Source organism: Notothenia rossii (assembly GCF_949606895.1).
Source record: "Notothenia rossii genome assembly, chromosome: 9".
Taxonomy (NCBI): Eukaryota; Metazoa; Chordata; class Actinopteri; order Perciformes; family Nototheniidae; genus Notothenia; species Notothenia rossii.
The window spans coordinates 63668985-63678283 of NC_136907.1; positions in this window are offsets into that span (position 1 = coordinate 63668985).

Sequence of the window (9299 nt, forward strand, 5' to 3'; positions counted from 1 at the left end):
AGAGGCAAATTACTTTGCAAACATCGCCTATTATTAGCTGCTAAGCAACAGCTCACCAAAGTGGAGAGAGAGGGGGACCACCCAGGCTGCTGCTGCCTGGGCTGGAGGGAGGGGAGGAGGAGGACGGGGGAGGAGGAGGGGGAGGGAGAGAGGAACTCTTTCAATAAACTCTGCACAGCCGCGCACACACACACACGTGCGCGCGCACTCACGCACACAGCTTGCTGCCTGCCCGCCTCACTTGGTCTGTGAACATTATTTCCCAGTGACTGGACCCTCCAGTTAGCAAAGGAGAAATCGCACATGCCATCTCTTGATATCACAGCCACATGCACGCACGCACGCACACATATGTTCAGTTTCATCAGTAAAGGTCAATCAGTAAAAAAAAGAAAAAGAAAAGGTACTTCAGCAGCTTTTTAGAAAATAATGTAAACATGTCATTCATTTTTTTTGTATGGGAGAATAACAGATCTGTCAACACTTTTCATATCACTTCAGGTCATCTCGTGCGAGTGCAATGGTTTTTTGAAGTCTCACATCTGTCATAGAACACCCCCGAAAATACATTTGTTTTACCCTCTCATGCCACCAGTGCAGTTTGTTATAGGCAGCTGTGAGAAGAAGTGTGTGAGTAGGGTTTTGGCGCTAACAGCTGTAACCTCAACTCTTGTGGTCAAAAGCTTCTAAAAGTAGGTTGATAGGCCTTCTTACACCCTAGAAAATATAACCTCTCATCCCTGTAAAGTTACCCTTTAAAGCTTGCAGGAATTGCTCCACACATGCCTCCTTTTAATCGACACCTTGGAGCTGCCTGGTTCATAGTGACACCCTTATCTCTGTGGAGACTTTTGGAACGTTTCCATGTCACGCCATGCATGATTTCAAGAGTTCAGAGAGCAGTTCACCTAAGAACAACATCAAAAATTGAAAGAAAAAGAAAGAAAGAAAGAAAGAAAGGGGGTTCTGAGACAGTTTATTTTTGTAATCTCTCTCAAAAAATGAAGTTATGAGTGTCTTGTTGGTTTTCTAATGAAAGCCCCCATTGGCCCCACTCATGGCAGTATGGGGGTGAAGAAGAAACACTTTGCCAGATTACACACATCATTGTCTGCCTGAACTCAATCCTGTGCTGATGCGGCGAACATTTCTCAGGTACTGACTGGTGCTAATTTGAGGCCCTTTGGGCGACTGTAAACACTTTTGAAGCTGAAGTAAAACAATTTGAATGTAGGTGTTGGTGCCATAAGCTCTCTCTGTTTGTGACCGCTACAGTAGGTGCACGTTCAACTGATGTAACAGCCATTCCATCCAACATCACTGTTTACATGGGATGAGACAAAGGACATTATTGTGGATGTTGCTGACAATGGGCTGGGGATCTCCATCATGGGAAATACAGCATAGTGTTTTTATAATGCAAAGAAGAAAGTAATGAGATAATATTAAAACATATGTATGAACTTTAATATAGTAAGCAATCACAAATCAAGTCTACCTTCCCTGACGTTGTTTTCACACTCAGATGAATTGAAATGATTTTGTGATCACAGTTGCAACTAATGTTTTTTTTCATTATAGAATAATAATAATAATTCTTTGCTCTATAAAATGTCTGAACAGAGAGTTTATCACAAGCACAATGTGACTTTCCAGCATGCTCAAGTCTGAAGACAATGATAAAAAAAAGAAAATCAAAGAAGCTCAATAATTTTAAAAACAGTAAATATTAAGGTCTACTTTACTTTGGCCACTTTCACATATTTCCATATTGAAATTAGTCTCTAATGCCCAATATTAAGTATAAACTACCATGCATGCACTATCACATGGAAGGAGAAACACTTCATTTTAAAATATCTGTCAGGATAAAAACTGAATGACTGCATGTACAAAAGATGCATTTAGTCCTTTTTGGAAACTGTTAAACAGTGTTCAGCTTGATATGCATTTTGTTTCCAGCTACAACAGAGCAGTAGGTCATTAAATCAAAACGTATCTGTGATTGAAATAACATACCATTTTTAAGTTGTACTTGGTTTATGCTACTTTGTTTATGCATTTATCTCACAGTTGTATATACTATACTTTGCATGTTAGGATTTAATTTCATATAAAAAAACGTAATAGAATACGCAGATGTAACTATGGTATATATAATGAGCTTTTACTCAAAACAATAAAATGTTTCTATTTACACATGGATGCATCATTTTTAACAATCTGATTATAATATTTTAGGGGTTAAGCACTTTTACTTTTGATAATTTAGGTACATTTGTTGATAGTTCTGAATTATTACTTATGCAGGACATAGGACAAGGATTCATTTCTATAGTATTGTTAATGTTGTATAAGGGAGAGATCAAAGAACTTCTTCACCACTGATGACAGACTTTATCATACAAACCATATAAAGCCCATCTCTGACATATTGTTAATGTTTCCTAAAAATCAGGGTTCACAGTAATGACAACATATCACCAGTCAGTCCACCACTGGTGGCTAAATAATCAAAACGTTCACGGAGGCTGGGATAATAAATACATTAAAAGGCTCAAATATCTGTGTAACGCTCTTTAATCGCTTTTGATACGCTTTGAAGTCTTTGTTTCAGATCTTTATCTTCATTGTTCTTCCGAGCGCTAAGTTAGTAAATGTGGCTGAAAATGAGCGAGATTATATATTTTAACGCTGGTTACAAAAAATAAACAGAGTTGCAGTTTTTAAGCCTCAAATGTCTAAGAAAGATGTTGAGTTTATCTTTTTAATGATGTTTCTTTGCAACCAGTGCCTTATTTGAGCAACAGATATGAAAGGGGGAGACAGGGGGATGACACGCAGAACATGGACCCGGGGCGGTTTTGAACCCACGTCCTCTGCTTGTGGACCAAGCCCCAGAACATGGGCTGTCAGCTCCACCAACTGAGCTACTGTATACGACAGCCCAAAGTGGGGCTTTTCTGCTGTTCTCTTGGTATATCCTCATAAATCATGATGTTAACACTGACTTTATCTGCCATCTATTATAGACCTTCAGTGTCGGATCACAGGAACTGTTACTAACTTCTCCTTCACACCACACAACAGCATTAACCTCCTCCTCCATCTGTTCAAACGGAGACCACCAAATGTTCTTATAACCCGCTCCTGATTCTAGAGCACACTGACCGGCCTGTATTTACGCCTTGCTGGACCTGGGTACAGTCTGCCTGGACTGGGTTGGGTCGGGTTGAGTGGTAGAGGGAAACAGGCAGCTGGAAATGGGAGCTAATGTGGAATGTGAGGAATTGGGTTGTGTAGTAGGGGGCCCCTTCAAGCCTAACAAACTCAGGGAGGTCCGAGGCCTGGTCTGGAGGCCTTGGATAAATAAACCATCTGAGATGACCATGCGCGGTGCAGATATCTGCCATCACACCGCCCCAGTCTCCAAACACAAACCGCCCAAGCTCTTTCTCTCTCCTTCTTTCCCTGTGTCCCACTTTGTCCCTCTACTTCCATCCCTCCCTCTATCCTCTCCATTTCTATCTCCTACATTTGTCCTTTTTACATTTCAAATTGTTCTTTTTAACACCTTCATCTCTTGGTTTTGTCTGCTTCTCTACTCCTGCTCTTCCTTATCCCTCCCCCATATCTCCATTCCTGCATTTCATGTCTCCCCAGTGACTCCATCCATCCATCCGTTCATTCATCCATGCATGGCTGGCTGTCCGTCCGGGGTTCTGTATGTGCTATAGGCAGCGCTACGGAACCGCTCTGGCACTCAGCAGCCGAGACGGCCAGGGTTCAGGCCCAGAGATTGTTTATTTATCGAAGAGGGAGGCAGTGAGACTGCTCACGACTGCATTTCTTCTTTTCTCTCAAAAGGAGTAAGTAAAGATGGCCGGGAAAATGGACAAAAAGGGTGTTAAAATATATGAATAATGTTTTAGCAATGGTGATGGTCATTGTAAATTAGGACACATATTCATAGTGAGGTGAAAATGGAACCACAAAAAATATTGCAGGATATACCATTACAAACCCAAGTGCTGGGTTTCTGGGGAACATTTAGGAAGTTACACAAAGAAGGGGCATTCCAAAAAAAGGAAATATTTCTGAGAGAAATTGGAAACAAGATTACAAACTTAACTAATTCAATTTCTGGAAGTGAGAATGTGTATTCTAAATGCCAAAGCATGACTTTTTGTTGAATGTTCTTTTACATATTTGTGTATGTACCTGTCTCCAACAAAATAAAGAAAAAAAACAAATGTGTACAGTGCATGTTAGCGCAACACTATATCAGCAGAGGTTATCTTTAAAGCCCTCTGGTTTTCCCTTTAAATGTTGTGTCTTGTTGAGCAGTGTAAATATGGCATTAGCTTGTCCTCCTATATCAGTTACTCGACAGATATTACCTGGCCCCACAGCTGGTGCACGTATTCACAGAAAGATATCGAGATAACAAAGACAACAATACATATATTTCTAAAAGAGCCTTTCTAATCTATGTTTAGGATTGTCGAAATGCATTCCAACATGTAAATACAAATAAAACCCAAAGCTTAGATGATGTGTCTAAAAAAAAACAAGACAGAAATGCATGAGGGAATATATCTGAACACAGCTTTGAATCTTTAAATCCTAAAACTAAAATGTGTAAGCAAATCATTTGTTATGCACGTTTGGCATAAAGATAAAGACCCTATCCACATTATACAATCACTAAGTCATCTGAAGGCGATTGAGGTGGTATGATGATAAAAAAATGTCTACCCTGTTATTAAACCCTGTGTATACTTATCTATGTGTGAGGGCAACTTACAATAATTTCATTATACAAACCACTTTAAAGCATAAAACTAAAGAGCAGCCAATCTAGACGGAGAGACTAGACTGAGACTGAAGTATAACAAAAAAGGGAACAAATCACAAAAACACATTTCAGGTCAAGTCCTATCCAAATGAACAAATCATTTTCATGATAACCAAACTGAATATTTGGCTAAGGGCCGGCAGACTGGACAAATAAAGCTGTTTGAAAAACACACAGAGTTGCATGATTTGATCACGGGAATAAATATACACCAAAATTAACCAAAACCTTTTTCAGTCACAAAACAGACTCATTTGGAACGTTTGATTTAGAGTTCACTGAGTAATTTCACATTCTGATGGGGAAAACCCTTAAGATATGTTTCATCTTTACGGGCTTATAATTACACGTTACTCAGATATCATTAAAATGTTGCCCGGTAGCGGGGAGACGCGTTCACAGCAGAGTCAGAGCTGCCACCCACAGTCTCACACAAGATTAATTATGATAATGCATTTCTTTACCCCTTTGTCATCGTAATGAATGGTTGCCTTTCTGGGGGAAAAACACACAAAACACAGAGAGAGACAGAGAAAACACACTTTTCTTTAAGTCTTTGTTTGTGCGGTTGTAACAGAGGTATTGTCAAACACAGCTAGCAGGTGGTAATGCAAACTCAGACCTGTAGATTTAAAAGAAAGCACGGAACCTCAAAACTGCGTGTGTCTGCATATATAAATATATGTGAGCAAACATAGCTGCATGGTATGGCTTTTCAAAAAAAATCAGCAACATTGTGATCAGTTTTAAACAATGAGCAAACAAAGAAAGCTCCAATTCAAACGCTTTGAGGCGACATACAGCTGTCTTTGTATGCACAGAAATGATATTAAGATACATTTTTGAAGAATTGTCGGAGGAAAATATAGAATTTCACCAAACAGGAACACTTTTCTAATTTATAATACAACATCTCCAAAGGCTTACAATTCAGTAATTACTCAATTGTAAACATTCCCTGTATCTTTTAAGCTCATTACTGGTGGAGCTGCTGTGAAATTGAAGTGTCATCCAACAAATTGAACAGATTAAACTGATTTATAGGGGGATTGATTCTAGTAAAATAGTTGATGAAAAAAAACATTCACTTATGTTTTGGGATTTGGAAAAGCCAATCTGTTTGCAGTTCCGCTGTGGATGTTATAAACATTTTAACTAATACAATTAGAGACAAAAGGTCACCCGAGGGTGTAAAGCAGGTCAGTGTTTTGCGTCTTCCTGTGATTTAACTGCAAAAGCAATTTAAGGCGTGATCCCAATCAACCACCCAGTCAATGTTTAGTTAATTAGCTGGGGGCCTCCATAGTGACAGACAAGGATATCTGGCTTAGTGTGTGTGTGTGTGTGTGTGTGTGTGTGTGTGTGTGTGTGTGTGTGTGTGTGTGTGTGTGTGTGTGTGTGTGTGTGTGTGTGTGTGTGTGTGTGTGTGAAAGGCATGTCACCAAGGTTGTTATCCCATACATGGGATCTGTGTCTCCGAACACACTCTTTGTTGGCTAAGCAACATAAGCACACTGTTGTATCTCTAAAGCTTGTAAAAAGAGTGTGTGTGTCTGTGTTTGTGTGTGTGTGTGTGTGTGTGTGTGTGTGTGTGTGTGTGTGTGTGTGTGTGTGTGTGTGTGTGTGTGTGTGTGTGTGTGTGTGTGTGTATGTATTCAGATGTTTAAGTTAGAGATGGGTGGTGTCCGTATATGTGTGTGTGTTTGGTGGGAGGTGGAGGGGGCAGCATCTTGAAAGGTAATGTGTAGGAAAAAAAGGGAGGGAGGAAATTCATTTGTGGCCGGAGAACACAGAAGACAAATTGAGGAAGTGTTGTGCTAATGTGTAGGGGTCAGCAGCAAACACACACAGGTTTCTGACTGACTTCCACTTGGGTGGCCTGCTCTCTCTCTCTCTCCCTCTCTCTCTCTCTGTGTTGCTCACCCACGATCAGCCCTCAAGCCCTGAAGCCACCCAGCTACTCAGCCAACCCCCCAACCCCGAGCTCACACTCCACCCCACCTCTCTGTGCATCTGGGTATGACTATGTAGCACACATTTGTTTCCGCCGTGCATCCTATCCATCGATCTGGGGAAACCGTTCTTTATTTTCTATGTCCCGCTCTCTTACGGTACAGCAGACGCAAAACCAAGATATCTGTGTTCAAAGAGGATGTCTCAGAAACAAGAAGGCCTTCAACCTATCCCATTTCAGCCCTTAACACACATTTTCCCATTTCCCTTTTATCCCTGCAGTTGACAAGCCAATTCTTGAGTATGCGGAATGGCAGTCTCATACGTAAACGCACAATTTCCTCAAATTCCAACATGACATATTTGGTATATTTGTACATTTGAGATTATAACCTAAAATAAACATAGGTCAGTTGGAGCAATGTTTGGCTGTGAAAAATGAGTTTTTAATGACTTTCCCACCAATGGGTTACTGTTTATTCGTTAATGTTGCTGGCTTTAATTGAATGGAAACAGTTAAACACACCAAACAATTTGGCTGAACATGTTCTGTACCTAAATTATATTGTTTCTTTGTCCACTTTGTGTTACATAAATCAACGTTGGTCAAAGAAGGCCAAACACTTCCTCCCCAGCTTTATCTAACTGTCTAGATTATCCACAGACTTTACTTTGGACCGTTTTTTTGCCAAACGTTTGGATCTTTAGATTATTCTGAGTAATTAAAAAAAAACACTTTGAATATTGTGTGCAACACATACACCATTAAATTCACCTCTTGTCTCTTAACATGGTGGCAAAGGCCAATATCTCAGAACAGAACATCTTAAAACTTTATTCCACTACTTGTGACAAGTGGGTAAATATCTTCTATCTAGATGATTTGGAAAAATAACAATTTAATCCACCAATTGCATTTTACTTTAAAAACTCTCTTTTGGAGGTACATGTGAGTCAGTGTCAATATAACATGTCCAGAAGTGTCATGCATAATGCATTTATCTTGACCAAAAGCACCAAATGCTGACACGTCTTGGGATTTTCCCCAACACACTTTGGTTCCCTTCCCAGACTCTGAAAAAACTCTAATGTGAACAAGTCTTTCAATCTCCAGACTTCTGTCAACTTTTATGACATGAATGTCCTACGAAAGTGATGTCTTAATGATTCACTCTGCACACAGAGACAAGAAAACAACACGTCGAGCAAAGACACGGAGCAATTGCAGGAAAAACAGATCTGACAGCAAAAAATAAAAAAGCCAATAAAAGTCACTGCAAAATTGCAAGATCATAAAGTAATAAGCTAGATGTTATCCTTGTTAAAACACATTTTGTGGGCAAATGTTCTTCCAACAAAAATGGTTGGTTAATGATTATCTTTGCATATGTTTTATTTCACAGATCACTTCTCTTCTCTCAGGGGTTAAGATTAGTTTGGGATGCATAATTAGAAGAAATTCCTCTGTAGAGATGTCAGAGAATTCCACAAGGCTACAAACCCAGAGAGCGACAGACAGCCTGACACATGATCTGTGGCTCGACATCTGATCTCCAGATCTGCAAAGCAAACATGCACATTTTGTGTACGCATGTGTGCACACGCATGCATGCATGCATTCACTCAAAGGGGTGTGAGCAGGCATTGATTAGTTTGTGTGACAGAGGATTAACAATGGTCACACAGGTATGCCTGCACACATACACCAGCAAACACATGTATGTGCTGGAAGGCGGGCTCAGCCATGGCGGCGTTGTATTGAGGGTACTCAGGGGTCTTTGAGTAAATATACAAACCTCTACCCAAACACACCCGGCTGCCAGATCTCATCATGTGGTTGAAGAGAGAGGTCAGAGTGTGAGACCGCTAAAAAGGTTAACACAGCCAAGACAAAGAGCACGGACAAAGTGAACCTTAACTGTGGTTTTCAGCATTTTCAGCTGATAAATGTAGTTTTTCACCTTCCATCTAGTCCCTCTTGTCGTCTGCAAACAGTGGCTTCACTAGGTTGCAACATTACAAAAAATACTAGCTTGAAGTGAGCAAGACACCTACAAAATATGGTATCATCAAATGTACACATTGAGAATGAAAAGGGAACAATGCAACAGGAAAGGGAACAATGATGTTTTTCAGTATGTGAGCTGAATCCACATGTAGAGTAAACACGGTGAGAAGACAACTCGGCGCTGGGGCCACATAAAAAACAATTTGTTTATTTAGCAGTTCATCTTTTCAACCTGGGACCCATGCACTTTTCTGGAATGTATTCACGTCAGGAAACCAGTCTAACTAACCATCATCCTAACTGTTTCTACACAAACATTTGTATTCTGAAATGTACTTGTGAATGATAACATGTGCATGTCACTGCCAATCCAACTTAATAAATAGAAACCAAATATGTTCCTAAAGATCTTTTTGTTTTGTTTTCTAAGATCTTTGGATTGTAGGCGGAGCTGTCCCACCACACACACACACACACCAC